Raw genomic sequence first — 16,214 nt, forward strand, 5'->3', positions numbered from 1 at the left:
GCAGGTGGGAAAGCTGTGGCTATAGGAGGAGGCCTAAAGGGAACTGTGCGATGATGCAGCACCCGAAGGCTTTTCTAATCTCTGCCTCTGGTGAAGAGCACCGACGTACCACTATCTTTGGTTTTCACCCATCCTTCTCTGTTCTAAACAGAGGAACTGAAAGATAAAAGTTTCTTTGACTATTTGTAATCTTCTCAAGTGGGGCCCTCCAGCCATGCTGTTTTATGGCTGCTGAAAGGAATAAGGGGAATACTGTTACATGGGTATTGGCTTTGCCCAGGATCAGAGCCTGTTAAATATATATATATATATATAAGTTTATTATGCATAATTCTTTCATGTAAATGACTTCCTATCTAATCAACATTGTTTGACCATTTGCTTACTTTACTAAAAGCCAGACTAATGCTTTTAAGGAGTAAGCAAATATTTACTGATGAAGCATATATTTTTTACTTGTTTCAAACAAGAAGAGATTAACATATTTTTATTGCAAATGACATTTTTCCCACAAAATCCTAAGATTATTTTTCAACTAGATCCCATATTTTCAGGAGTCTATTCATAATGATTTTTAAGGGGGAGAAAAAATGCTGATTATGTAATAGATAATACGTGCATCTAAAAGCAAAGACGCCTTTGCACTACATTAACTACTGGATTGATCAAAAACATATTCCATTAAATCCATCACACCTCTAATGCTGGCTGTCTGAGCTGCTCAAATATGTGTTTGTGTAGACACTGAATAACAGTATCTTTTTTATAACTTGGAACCCATTCAAACATCTGACACAAGAACTGGAGTGGTGGTGAGAGCACTCACTGCTTGAAGGCAAAGGCACAGTGGGGGGCAGAGAAAGCACTGAAACAGGAAGGCATGTTGTTTTTAAGCAGAGAGCTCAAAGCTTCTTTATTTTGGCCTTTCCGACTTCAAATAAAGGCCAAGAAAAGAAATGGAATCTCTTCAGTTTTCTTTTTGGTTTTTTTTGTTTTTTTTTTTTTTTGTTTGTTTTTTTAGTTGTTAATTAAAGCTTTTAAAATTTCAGCCATCTAGATTTTTATATTGTTTTTAGTGATTTTTGAAAGGGGGCAAACAAAAGGGATTTCCCTGGGTCATACATGATTTTCTTTTTGGACACGTTCTTACATATGAACTGAAATGATTTTTGCATGTTATCTGGAGAACAGACATTGGTTTTTGCTTTGACGGATGCTCCTTGCAGAGCTCCCAGTTGGCCCAGTGGAACTGGATGTGGGATCGTAGAATTGTAGAATGGCCTGGGCTGAAAAGGACTGTGATGATCATCTAGTTTCAACCCCCCTGCTATGTGCAGGGAGATGTCAGCGTCCATCCAGTCACAGTACTTGAGATGAGCTTGGCCTGCTGGGTAAAATAAAGTAAGGAATTGGACTAAGCTGATGTTCTTGGAGTGTCTCTACTTGTACTGCAGTAAACAAAAGTGCGAACTAACTGTTTCCTTATGCAAAATGCTGTTCTGTTTGAAAGAGCGGACAGGGAATATTCCAGTGTTTTGGAGGCTTCAATTACCACAGAAGTGGCTCTGCAGTGATCGCCAGCTCGGTGGATATTGTGTAAAATGGGCTTTGTTGGCTGCTTTAGGATGCTGAGCTTTTGGAGGCCCAACTAGTAATGTCTCATTTTTTCTGTTAATATTTAATCTGTGTGTTTATAATAGAAGTTATAAACACAAAATGGTCCATCGGTCCATCTCTTTTTTCCTTTTAATTGTGTATACCAGTGCTTACCAGTGTAACAAATCGAAGTTCAAGTCCTACCTTTTTTCTCTGAGAAAATGCTGAGGATGGAACAATTTTTGATGTAGTGGTGTGTTGATAGCCAACACCTCATAGTTAGATTTGCTGTTGCTTCTACTTAGGGACTCACTCAGCTTCTAGAAAATAGTAGAGGTTCGGAAGCTGCATCGGTTTTATTTAAATCCACACAAAATGAGTGTATGTTAATTTGAACAACAGTTATGATCTTGTGTTATATGTTATTCATAGAGAGGTCTGTGCCCACTTAAAAACCACCCTTAGACTAAACTTAATCAGATTTTTCAGAATGTGTGTATATAATTGCATGAGTAAATTAAACAATTCTGTTTTAAGTTTATTTGTTTATAATCAAAAGCATTCTGTATGTGAACAAGACCAACACATTTATTTTTCACGTCTTTACGTCTCAGTGGCATGACATGGCATTCCTTTTAAGGAAAAGAAATGCAAGATTCTACCTCAAATGATGAGTGGGTGTAACAGTTTGTAAACCACAATGCCATAAGACGTTAGTTGGATAATAACTGTATTTGAGTGTCTTTTCTGATCACAATGCAGATAGTGCCATCCTGCTAAATCAATTAGACAGCCCTGGATCGTCCTTATGTTGGGAGAATGTTTGTATAAAACAAAAGGTAATTTTGTCATTCAGTTAAACACATGTGCTGTTTGACTTAAAGACTGTCTGCCCAATGGAGACTGCTTTTGAGTTATTAGTTACTTTTGCAGCCAAAGCATAAGCTTGTCTAGAAACTGGGGGCAGGGCTGTTCCATTTCTTAATTTCGTCCTGCCAAAATATGTATGACATGGGAGGGAGGCTGCATAGTTGTGGAAAGTTTGGCATAAATCACGTTGGACATGATATACCCTCCTTGTTTTTCCAGCTTCTGCTGTAAAATTACATCACCATGTAAACAGAGCCCTGTACATGATCTCATGCTTGGTGTATGGAAAAAAACATCACTAAAATCAGCACCATGTTCCACAAACATTGCTCCAGCAGATTTATATTCTTCAGTCCAGCTTATGCTGAGGGAGAATCCATGGTCTCTCACAGTCTATGGCAGAAATCCCATTGCATTCAGCAGAAGCAACTGGTCTTTAAGGTTGATTTTGGTTATTTCAGCATTGTGATGGTATGATTTATCTTCCAAAAGGTCACAGAAAGCTTAGTTTTTTTTAACATTTTAAAAAGAGCTAAAAAATGTCCATGATGTTTCTCTAGAAATTTAGCATCACTGAAAATGGATTTGCATCTCTTATGTGTAATGCCATTCTTTCCATAGATTTCAATGGCTGTCAAACAAATCCTCTATACTGATTATTCTCCTATTAGTCTAACTGTGCCACTTCTCTCCTTTTATTTGCCAGTGCAATGCTCTTCTTGCTCTATATGCATAAATAGGTCTTCAAATGATACCTGCTTCTGCAACTAACATTCTGATTATCCAGTAATATTTCCCTTCTTTAGCTGGTACTGGGACCAGCAGCACTTCTTCCCTTCTTTTGAAGTTTAAAGGACTTGCTAAAAGCATAAGGCTTTCAATCCTTGGACTTGGATCGTGTCTGATGCTCAGCGTTCCTGAGATACATTTGGCTGCAGCTTGGATGGTATGGTTCTTTTGAAGCTCCCTGAGTTCTGTATGGTCTACTGCCACTGAATACAGGAATGGGTTAAATCAGCTGTAACCTCTTGCGTCTCTGCTAGAATTTTTCTTCCTCAAAAATTTACCTTAAGAAATTGTTTTGAATGGCAAGAAGAGGAGGAGCAAACTGACCTTAGATGACAGTCAGGTTGGTCGAGTGCCTTTATCTGTGATGTTATGCGAGGAGGAAGTGTGATGACATCTGTAGCTCCAGATGGAGAGAGGTCTGTGCCTCCTCCTGTGTGTATGACCTGGGATACACCTGTTAGCCTGGGGACTGGAGTGCCAAATGCCAACGGGAGGCACAGTCATGTTGTACTTTCTACCTTTCCCTTGAGAAACTCTCTGGAGCTATGGAGCAGCTAGATAGGGAAATTTTCTGTAGCAGGAATTCCTATAGCTGACATGTTTCTAAGAAACAGAACATTTAGATAGCTTAGGAGCCATTGAAAAATAACAGTTGTAGAAATATTAGTTCTAAATCTAGCCAGCCTTTGTCACTTGTCATAGAGAAGAAAGTGCTCTTTGTTTGTGACACAGAGCAAAAGAAGAAAATGGCACGTTACACCCAAAGCAGGGCTGGGTCTCCCCTGCATTAGCACCTATTAGCCTCTCAAATATTTTTTGTGCTTATCTCTTGCTCTTAGTGAAGCAAGACAGGTTGGCTAAGTGATTGTTAAAGGGAGGTTGTGAAGGAGGTGGAATAAAAGCAGTTCTGTTTTGAAAAGCAATGTAACGTGCCTGTAACTATTGACAAAGCTTTCATTTGACGTGACTTACATAGTTGATTACGCATGTAGATATTTGCTTATGTTCTGTCAGTACTTCCCTGGTATGAGACTGAATTCATCTTCTATGTAGTTAAATAATGCTTCATTCTGATGAGCTCATTGACCTTTGAGCTCCCAACCTAATTAAGCCTGATTGCCTATGGATAGTTCCTCATGGCTAATTGACTTCAGCATCAAATAGACTAGAAGATAGTGAATCTTCTTCCTGCAATTCAGGAACTAACAAAGTCGGTCTCCCAGACAGATTCTCTGATTTCTAATGAAAAATGAGCTCTTTAAATGAGCTTTTTAAAGTATTTTGGAGCAGTATGCTCTCAAGCTGATCACTTGCTACATTTCCACAGCAATACTGTTTTAATCATCTCCTGGCTGAAGACAATTTTAATTTACCTTGAAATCACCATTTAATAAAAGCAGAAGCAGAAATTAAGCTTAGTATGAAGAAATGCTCTTAAAGCTTCATTTTTAGGTAATAAAACAACCAGTAGTAGCAGACAGCAGATCCTCCTCTGTTCATCAGCATATGTATATAATTAGGAATCCATTAAAGCTCTGAGGCACTGATAATGCCTTTTTTTAAAACACCCTAGCCTTTCTACATTTAGCAGAGCACTGAGGCTGGAAACCCGTATGTTCCACCAGCAGAGCACTGATACCCACAGTGATGAGCCCTGGCAGGAGGGGCTGCGATTTTCCACCAGGTACCTTGACATGCTTTTGAAGCACGTTATATTGAGAATTTGAGCTTGTGGGTCTAGATTTACTGCACAAATTGTGTGATTCGATGGTGTCAGTTCCTCTTGAAACTTAAATTACTTGAATATCAGAAGTTTAGGTGTTGGTTTTTGTTTTTTTTTGTTTGTTTGTTTGTTTGTTTGTTTGTTTGTTTGTTTAGGGTTGTTGTTTTGTTTTGTTTTAAGAACAGGACAAGTAAGTCCTGGAATTCTGGATGATGCTGATGGTCAAATCTGAGTTTGTCTCTAACACAAGTGGCTTTCAAGACCTGTGTGGAAAGGAGTGTGTCAGAATGTCCAAGAAGGAAAAGTGAGGAATTTCAAAAGCCAGGAAATAGAGCCTTGGTGATGCTAGGGCACTTCACTGGAGCTCCTGTGGTAAGGTGAAGCAGATCTGGGAACAGAAGAGGTTCTCTGAGGCTCCAGTTCTTTGCTATGAGTTGTGAGACTTGGCCGTCTCTCCATGCTAAACATTTTGTAGACCAAATGCAGACATGCTAACTGCCATATTTTATTGTGGACAAACTGTACTGTGTGTATAAATTATAGCTTTAAGTGTGATGAATTCAAAGGTATATCACAAAGGGATTTATGGTATTAAGTCTGCCAGTTCACAGAGGACCAAATCTGACATCAGTATGGATTCCATATTCTCTATCAAGCAACACTGTTCCTTGCAGTGAGAGTGGAAAAAAAAAATTAAAAAAAAGTACATGTGTAAATAGTCTTTTTCCAAAAGACAGCAGGTACTGCTATTCTTGTCCAGCTGAGGGGTATTTATGGCATTCACTTGTTCTCAGCTACTTTATTTCATCAGCACTTCATTCCCTTTCCCTGCCTGCACCTCTTTTAGTTGCCTAAGAGACAAAGCGTAGTCAAACACATCCAGCTGTTTTACTTCCTTTCATCAGCCACTGGAAGATCATCAGAACGACAACTTTCTCCTGTGTTTTAGAAACATTTGTCAAATCTGTTTGCAAATGTCCATCCATATAAAGAGATCAAAGCATTAGCTTGGTCCCCGAAAGCAACGAGAGTAACAACCATGCCAACTGCAGCTGGAATTCTGGCAGAGCAGGCCATGAGTCCAAGGTCCTGGCATAGGTCCAAAGCTGCTGAGATGCAAACTGGGCTGTGTGTTGGTAGAACTGTGCCAGCTCAGCTCTGTCCGGACACACAAGCCACAGAAAGTACAGCCTTCTACTCCAAAGTAAGAAGACCGTGACTGTTGCTGCTCATCCCTTGGAAAACTTCCATAGGTTGCACCAGGGTCTCAGATACAAGTGTTTATGGCTGCAAATACACTTTTAGCAGCTCGTATGAAAATGTGAAAATGTGAAATGGACTGATGGCAGAGTTATTCTGCATAGTCTTTCATAGTCCTATGGATCCATAAGGTGCTTTCTCCATTTCAGTTCATCCTTGTGAAAATATGGCTTCATGATCAGCTAACAAGTCATATCAATTAGCATCTGTCTTGCTAGATAGTATTTCTCCATCTGACAGTGAAGGGTGAGGCAGAGGTAAAGTATATTCACTGTCACAGTTGTCTGTCAGTGCTCCACTGGTTTCATATTTCAATGCAAGATGCAAGTAGGAAGCTATCTCTACTCTTAACAGGAAAATTAAGGTACTGAGTTGCTTATACAACCTCATCTGTGTTATTAAATGCCTCTGGACGTATAGAACGGCAATGATTTTTTCCCAATGTTTGCTTTTTTTTCATTTGAACTCCTGCATTTCTGACTTACTTCTGACTTTGGGCAATGCCTATATTTACTAGATAAGGGTGAATAGATTGCCCATATTTACTTTGAGTGAGATTGAATTTCCCTCATGCAATATTTGTTCAGTAGCTGTTTAACTACAGAGGATGTTTAATAACTTTTCTGTTAACCAAATTTGATTTAAAATTTAATTTTTTGTTTCAATTCTGTATTTCGGTGCCTGTTTATCTACGGTACGGCAAATTACATTTATATGGGTTATCAGAATCAAAGGTGAAAAACATTTATGGGAAGGGTAGGGCCTGAAGCATGCAGAACTGATTACCAAGTTGTAGTTCTAACAAGTTCAAATATAACCCTTGTATATCCCTGAAAGTTGTGCTTGAGTTGTTCAACAATCTTTACAAAACAATGCAATGCTTTATATCCAAGGGTGTCTTCTCTCACCTGTTAAATGAAACAGTGGAAAAACAAGAATGAAACTAGCCATACAAGTGGGAAAACTCCTCAACCCGTGGGCTTTTGGAATAGGCTTGAGACAAAGCAGTGAAGCATCAGATGATGAATGTCTGCTACCCATGTTGCATTAATTTTGTGTCAAATCATAGGACTTTGCTTGCTAGGTCTGTTTCAGGACATGGGACTTGATCATAATATATAATATTTAATAGTATGCTTGCAAATAATCTGATAAACTGCTTTTGTGTTTCAGATCTCTAGTTCCTATGATCCTCAGTATTTTACAGGAGAGCCAACAATGCATGCCTGGAAAATCATCTGTTGAACCCTCAATCCAGCAACCTGCTGAGATGTAAAGAGTTCTCAACTCATGGCCTTGCAGGTACTACAAGTACACAGCCAAGAACAGCTGTGCAGCACATGTTATTTCCAAGACTGGAATTCTGAAAATTTGAAACATTAAAAAATATTTATCTACCCACAATTTGAAAGGCTCTGAATCTGTAACATATACAGGTTGCAGCCATTTCACATCATGCCTGGGGAACCAGGAGTCTGGAAATCCTGGAAGCTCACAGCCTCCTGAGAGCACTCCTGGCAGTGTGGGGCTTGCAGCTTTGACTGCCTCTTAATGGGTATCTACCTTCTATTTAGTGGAGATTAATTTACATGGGCTATAAAGCTATATTGCAGAAATAGTATGAAATAGAATAGTAGAAATAGAATAGTATTATGTTTGTAATGTGCGGCAGTAGCTGAACACAGAGCATTCTAATTACCAGACTGAAAGAAAGCAGGTCTTGGTACCACTATCCCAATCACAAGAGAACCATAAAATTCGGGTATTTATTTTTTTTATTCTTTTGATTTTTGAGTGCATAGTTGTGTCAGAAACAATATTCGAGGGTGTTGAAGTAAATTGCTTAATTGCTGTTTATCCAAGCTGATTGCAGGCCTCTCAAATTATATTTACTTTGTAAGTAATAACATGTATCCCGATGTCTGTAATAAATCAGTATGCTGTTCGAATGTACGGGAAGGAGGTAGTAAAGGTAAAACTGTAGTACAGTAATCTCAAACATTCATATTGAAGGCAGAAATTGACACACTGCAGGTATTGAATGCAAAACTGATATTTTGTGCTTGGGAACAAAGATATTTAACAGGCACTGGCAATAAAATACTGTTACAGAGAAAGGAAATGCCACGCTGAGACAATAGTTAAGGGTTTTGTGCAGAAGGCACAAGTGCAAATTGCTGTACTTGGTGCTGGGAAAGCCTCGGTTGGAGGATGATGTCCAGCTGTGGTCATCATCTTTTAAGACAAAGCACAGAGGAAGAAACAAGGTTATGAACAACAAAACCTGACCTGTAAGAACTGAAATTCCTGAGCTGTTTAATTTGGCAAAGAGAAGGCACAGAAATAAAATTCTAGTTTGTCAAAGTGTTGAAAAAAGACAGGGAATTATTGTTCTCTGTGTCTACTAGGGATGAGCTGCTTACTCACTCACCTGAACCCAGTTGACAAAGAAGCTTCATCTGGGAAATGCTGCTTCTGTTTCTTCAACTGCTAAGCAACCCACCAGCATCTCCATAACATACCAAAGCACGAACATGCTCAGATGTAACCTTATGAGCCTTAAAGCTTCACTGTTGTTGAAGATGAGTGAAAAGGTGGTTTTCTTAACATACTCAGTTTGCTGGCCTACAGGAAAAAAGAATTAAAAGCAGTCAGAAAATGACATGCAAAATATAACACTAGTACTACCAGAGCCTTCAGTAGTCACAGCATCTCCATTCTGTATTCAATGCATCAACTCTCACTGTCTGTTCTACTCCATAGGCACTGCTTTCTAAAAACTTTCCACTACCTCAAGCATGAGCAAGAAGCTAAAACAAAGGCTCATTGAATTCCTCAGTCATGGGCCTCAGCCATGGAACATGTGAGGTCACCATCTGCCCTTGGGCACCTTTATTTCAAGGGGTGTGCTAAGCAGCCAGAAATACAGGCTTACAAAGTACCATAAGATTAGTAAGTGAAAAGGTTTATTAAGTGCTGTTTTGATCCCATTTTGGAGGTTCCCTCAGTGATTTTCACTGTTAAGCCCTTCTTCATCCACTTGATGACGGTGACATTTAACGCAATAGGATAAAGATCCTTCCACTAAAAATCATGGTGCTATACAACCAGGATAGAATTCATTCCATTCTCTCTCCTGGAAACAAGCAGGATGGTACCAAAATCTGTGGAAATGCTTTTAGTTCTTTTATTTTCCCTTTAAGTTTCATCCCATAGTAGCGTCGTTTTCTTTCTGACTTAACAGCAGGATTCTGATACTTCTGCCCAGAGAGGCTGCATGGATTTAGTCACAGGGAAGAGCTACACTAATAATGGAGAACAAAACACCAGCAACAACAAAAGGAATTCTTTTTGTATAAAGCTGTAGATGCTTTAAATTGGTGAACTGGTGTCTGCTTTCAATTTGAATGTGATTTGACTTATTAAATTGCAAAAGGTAACGTCTTTAAATAAATAATAATAATAAAAAGTTCTGCATGAACGAGACACAGTCACAAAGTAAAGTTTAATAGCACAGATTTTGCTAGATCTTCTCTAAAATTACTGCAACCTCCAGTTGGGAACTGGAGATATTAATTAATCTGTTTACAGATCAATCCCAGCCAATTCACATTTACAGGATAGTCCGTATTTTCAGATGCAACTGATTGTGTTTTGAATTTCAAAGCCCATCTGTTACCACTCCTGTTTGTCAGGCTGACACATGAGGCACCTCTTCGCTGATTCCCAAACAAGACCAGGTATGACAGGACTGGGCTTACCATGTCTCATGTTGATTTTTTGATTTTATTATACTCAATTAACACAATGAAACTTCTTTTTTTTCTTTTATTGAGCTTCCTGTTGGCAATGTGACGTTGTGTCAATGGCATATAATCTTGATTTCTTTTACAGTATCGTGTGGTCCAGTGCCAACATTTTGTTTAAAAAGGGTGTGAAAGGATTTGGCCTATGAAAAAAAAATGATACTAAACATTAACTGTGACATCATTTGAGCACCTGCCTCATGAATAACCCCGGATACTCTCACGGAGTAGAATGGAAACTTTTCTTTAATCACTTTCAGTGAGAATTTTGCCATAAAACCCCATGTGCCCTTTTTGTCTTTAGTTACCAACTTCCATTAAAGTTTTGTTCTATGAACATAGAAGACTTTTTGGTATCTGAATATATAATAACTAGAAATTGCATGCTCTGGACAAAGGCCAAGTGTGATAATCATATTTTGCTTTAGTCAGCTTCTAGCTCATTTCACAGTTTAATGTGGTTATCGATTTCCTATCTCCACTTGTTGTGCTGTATTAAATTCTCCCACCACCAGCAACTTTTCATCATTACCATCATTACCACAGAGGTTTACTTAAAGTACTTCTTTGTGGATAGCTGAGGGAAAGAACCAGAGTTGCACCCAAACCTGCAACTTTGGGGGTTGAAAATATTACATCCCATTCAAACCACAAAAGCCCCTGAATTTTAAAGATGTAACTGATGGAAATGAAAAAAAAAGAATATGGAGAGATTCAGGCAGAAATTGTTAACTACTTCTTACCACATTCAATCACTGAAGATGGGGTCAGAGATTTAAAACCAATCCAAGAGATAGACTGAAAAACGTCGTAGTTGAATGTTTGTTTCTCCACATTTCACAGTAAATCCAAACTTCTGTAGGACTGCCCTCCCTCTTTGAAAATAGCTTCCAACTCCAGGCATCTGAGACAGCACTGTGATCAAAATTAATGCCAGATGTAAAAGAAATCTATCTTACTCTGACAATGAGACTGAGGGAGGTGGCCCTCTTCAAGACTGACAGCCTCACTCACTGGAAATGCTGAGTAGGTGCCATCCTAACAGAGCACCTTTTCATAGTGGCCCTTTGCAACCCATGCAGTTGCCCTTGAAAAGTAACTTCTAATGCTACGATATTCCTAAAGAAAATACATTCACCATTTGTATCACGAAATTACAGAAGCAGCATTAATTTCATGTACACTCTGGATAAACTATAGAAATGGCTTATCAACATTGTACACAGTTAATTTCACAAAGAAGAAATCAGAAAGAAAAGAAGAAAAAAAAAATAAAAAATTGCACACTTAAGGAAAAGCCATGCCCAGGTGAATATAGGGCAGTAAAAACTTACCTATTCATCTGTATCTGTGATCTGTGTGTGAGTTTGCACACTTTATGCATGCAGAGACGCAGGGAACTAAAGGGTCTGCATAAGAATCTGGTAAAAGAACTGCAAGACAGTTGTGTATGGAGTAGGGGATAAGGAAGAGAAGCACAGAAGGTATCTGGAAGCCGACACACATGCAACGGAGCTGAGCTTGGCTTTTGCTACTCTGGCAATACCAAGTATTTTTGAAAACTATTTGGTTATTCAGTGGGCTCTGGCTGCTTTAAGATGCTCTGGAGTAAATCAAAGTAATATAACTTTTTTCATAACTCTCAAGTTGCAGCATGAGACAGCTGAGGCTAAAGTCTTTTTTCATGCTCAAGCAGTGTATCTGCACTATCTTCAATGTGCTGGATTTTCATTAACCTTAATTCTGAGTTTCCTAGGTTTATCGTGTTTAGCTTAGGAATAATAATATCACTAAAGTCATCTGGAAAAAATTGTCTGGATTTTACACTACGTTATGAAATCCATTTTCAAGTAGTTTTGTCAGGGAATATAATTCCCAGCATTGGTTGAAACAGGAAAATTAGATTTTTATTAAATGCACGTTTTTAAACAAAAAAGCTTGCTTTCTGGGGAAAACCTTGTTTTCATTTAAATTAACCAACTAAATACTCAGAACTGTTCTTTCAGCCAAAAGATGAAAAGCTTCACCTTGGAAATGCTCCCCTAAGTCCCTTGTGAGTTGTAGCTCAAGTGCCTAGTTGTGCTATGTTAGGACTTGCTCCCTCTAACAAGACTCTAACAAGCTTCAAGGAGACAATCAACAGGACAGGAAACTGACAGGCATAGTCACAAGCCAAACTTATACCATGTCTTACAGCTCAGAAGACCTACCAGGATGACATTTTCTAGACTTAAACTTTGAGAATCCTTAGGGAATAGCCGGAAACGTGACCTCCCTATGTGTCCCAAGATTCAATGCCCTTTCTGTAGCATTAAATTTCCAAGAGCCGTGGAGAAAAGAATTACAGTCAAGCTCTTTCCCTCCTTAGAAATTACTATTATGCATATATCTGAACATGGAAACTACAGAAAGTTTGGATGTGTTAGGTGTTTTGCACCTGGTCGTACAGGGTCCACTGTCTTCCAGAACTGTCAGCTGACAGTTAACTGAAATCATTTCATACTTGGTGCCTGTACATTTGTTTGTGTGTAACAATCAGAATTTATATAGCCCCTAACAATATTGTAAAGGAAAGTTCATCTACAAAATGCCCTTCAGCATAGATTAATAAACAGCCTTATCTCCATTTACACTCTTACACTCTTTCCCATTCAACATATGGTTTCATTTTGAAAGAGGAGACTTACAGTAAACTATCATCAGTAGACTGATAAATGCTATATTCATAACAGTACATCTGTTCAATGAAGATTTCTCATGCTTACTGAATGCTTAATGGCTTTCTAGAGTACTAACTTTATTTATCCATTTTGACATTGAGTAATATATACAGGAAGAGAAATTATGATTCTTACTCATTCCCCCAGGAATTTTAGGTTTTCATTTATTTTATAAGTACATGCTAGTGTTCAGATACTTAGCAGAGATACTAAGCTCTCAGACCTTTGTACTTAAGAGGCAAATGGGATCTTAATTCCAGCTCCTGGAGGCACACACCAAAGGAATGATCAAGATTCAGAATTTCACCTGAAGCAGCTGATGACTGTTCTACAATTCTCAGCAAAGTACATATTTAACTACCAATCCAATAGTTGTAATTAGTCAGAAGTTTAGTATCTCAGATATGACACAGGGAATGGACAAATGCTGCTAACAATATTATGTATTACACCGAAGTTGGAAGATATTCCTATAAAAAGACAGTGAGAAAGCTTAGCATGGAAATGGGCTGAAACTTGTCTACTGGGGAAGATATTTATGAGTCTGCAGGAAAAAACTGCTCAGCATGTAGACCTGGTCCCACAGCTCCTGCTCAGTGTGCTGACTCAAAGGTACAGTTCAACTTCAAACCTGGTGCTACTGAAAAGATACACACAAGGAAACAAATTAATCTTCAGCAAAATGAAATCTGTTGGCAATCAGGCTTTGTCTGCAGCATGAAAAGCAACTTGAGTAGCAATTCCTCATCAAAGGAAGCAAATTGGCCTGGACTGTTGAAATACACATCTCCTAGAATAGCCAACAGTGGAGATCAGCAATGAATGCTGACTTTGAAACCTGCAGGGAAAAGGTAAACAACCCACAGAGATGCAGAGGTCAAGCTCACCCTCCTAATGTTGATGTTTTCAGCCAACTAAGGACTTAAAAAGCTGACACATTTCCATGATGGCAGTTTGGAACTCCTTTGACAGCTGGATTCTGGCTCTTCATTCCATGTACACCCAAACTTCTTTATTGAAGTTTAGCCAGTAGATCAGATGCCCAAGGAAGCAGGATCCATCTTGTCATAATAATTTCTTGCAATAATAGTGTCTTTAGCTGACCAACATTTAAGCTCTCTCACAGTTGTTACTTCCTGCTTAGTTACCACCTGTTTAATCTGTTTTTTGACTGTAAAAGTGAAGGACTTACGGTCTTTGTGCAAGTAGTCATCCTGAGAGGTGGAGCCTCAGCACATATTGTAGAAGGTTAAGTAGTCCCACTGAGACTAATGTACATTTTCATATGCTGGAACTATCTTCTACGTATTTTATAAAAACAAGACTATTATGCATGTTGCATTTTAGGTCTAATATTACAGCAAGGTATAGGGTATATTGGTTTCCATAAAATACATTTGCATAATAGGATGGTTCCCATACATTCTCTGCATGTATGGGATGATTTATTCCAAGAAAATCCCGATTCACTTCTGAAGTGTTAGTAGCGAATTCAAAACTGAAAAATTTTATTATTAATAATAAAATAAAATAATAAAATAATAAATAAAATTATTATTATTTTTTAATGCTTTTTTTTCATTCCTGCCATCTCTCCCCCCGCCCCCCACCGCCCTCCCGGACAAGATGGCGGCCGCCCCACGCCGGCTGCCGGGGGTTGCGCCCTTTTCTCACTGTCCGCCTAAGAAAATTCATAGCCTGGATCCGTTCTGCCACACAGTGGCTACTGTGGAGAACAGCCAGAAACCCCTATGACATCCTTGTGCCTAATAGGCAGATCGGAAGGGAGACTGACATTTATTTCCCTTCACATTTTTAGTCACTTCCAAAGCGTGCAGCACTGTCCCATTCCTCAGCCAAAGGAAGAGTACAGCGGATCTCTTTAAGTGACTGCCATGTTGATGGGGTGGGTTATGAGTGATGTGACTCCTGGGATCTCAAAGACATCTTTAAAACAGTGCTGGGCTGCATATATGTACAAATCTTCTCGTTAGCTCCAGCCTCTTAATGGGGAGCTGTGCCAGTTGTACAGGAAGTGCTTCCAAAGTTGAAACTGGAGACAGCAACTACTTGGAGGCCAACAGAAGCAAGTCCAGTAACTAAGAAAGTAGTGTTACATCCTAAGAGAAATGGGTCTTCCCAGGTTGGTTTGGTGACTTCAGCACAGCACGTTGTTTGCAACTTCATAGCAAACATTTCTGCTGTTTTAACACAGCTGTGCCAATGCAGTTTGTCTGGGACATCCTGAAAGTTTTTTCTCCACCATCTCATGACTGACATTGCACCATTTGCTGGGAGAGGCCATTAGCACTAGAATGAACTTTGGAAAATAGGTGTATTTTAAAAATCTTTGCACTCAGTCAAGCTCTTTCTGTGTTTCCTTTGCTAATTCTGGAACTAAGTGCATTTGAATAGCAATGTATCTCCTTAACCTTTGTTGGGCAGTCTACAGTGATCTTATGTTCTGTGTTTGCAAAATGAGATTTGCTGCTACAGATTTACTGCGGGGTCAAGTATGATGAAAAACTATGCTGAGAGAAAGCCAAAACCTTCTTTAAACACAGATGTCCTAAATATTACAGATGTCTTCCATACTTTGCAAGTAGAGTAGGGGGCTGGATAGCTGATGAGTTTGTTAATGCCTGATCAGCCTTTCACTGTTAGATCATCAGTCCCAAGCAAACAAAAATGGTGAGAAATAGCAATGACATATTTGTATCTGGTTATATTTGCTAGATGTTGTCCATTTCACAGTGAATCAATGTGAATTTCTTAAATGTCTTCAGTGATAACTCACTGCTTTATCATAGGTACCAAACATTATAAGCCTTTGTCCATCAGCTGCAGGTCCTTTAGATTAGGTTTGCAGAGAATATGTTGTTCTTGTGCTGCACTACTTTGATGCTAAAAGGCTCAGGTCTCAGGACATAAAGAGAACACCTAGTAGTAGCAAGAAGTTTGGAAAATAAAAAACAAAACCTTGTCTGTGGAAAATCACAGCAATTAGATTCAGTGACACCACTGGCCTTTAGATATGCCGTGATGGGAAACAAGTGTACTATTGCAGTATTTATTTGGAATGCTCTCACAGCTTCCTTGAGATTAAGAGAAATAGACTTGTCAGCGTGCACTCCTTACAACCTTCTCTAGCATTCCCAGTGATTTTTGTGTTTTCATAATTGACTTTCTGATGAGAACTGAACTTAGCAGAACAATATTATACACAATGACTTCTTTCATTTGAACTTAAATTTTCTAATATAAGACTTCCCTTTATTTCTGTTTCATTTTTTGTTTGTTTTTCTCTTTAAATACTATTTTTCATTATTTTAAGCAGCCGTTGTCATTAGTAAGTACAACTTTCCACTGCTTATTTTAATTATCTTATTCCACTGGCCTACTTTTGTTTCCTCCCCACAACATTTGGCAACTATAGCTGTCCTATGCTGA

The sequence above is a fragment of the Excalfactoria chinensis genome, chromosome 5, assembly GCF_039878825.1.
Source record: "Excalfactoria chinensis isolate bCotChi1 chromosome 5, bCotChi1.hap2, whole genome shotgun sequence".
Lineage (NCBI taxonomy): Eukaryota > Metazoa > Chordata > Aves > Galliformes > Phasianidae > Excalfactoria > Excalfactoria chinensis.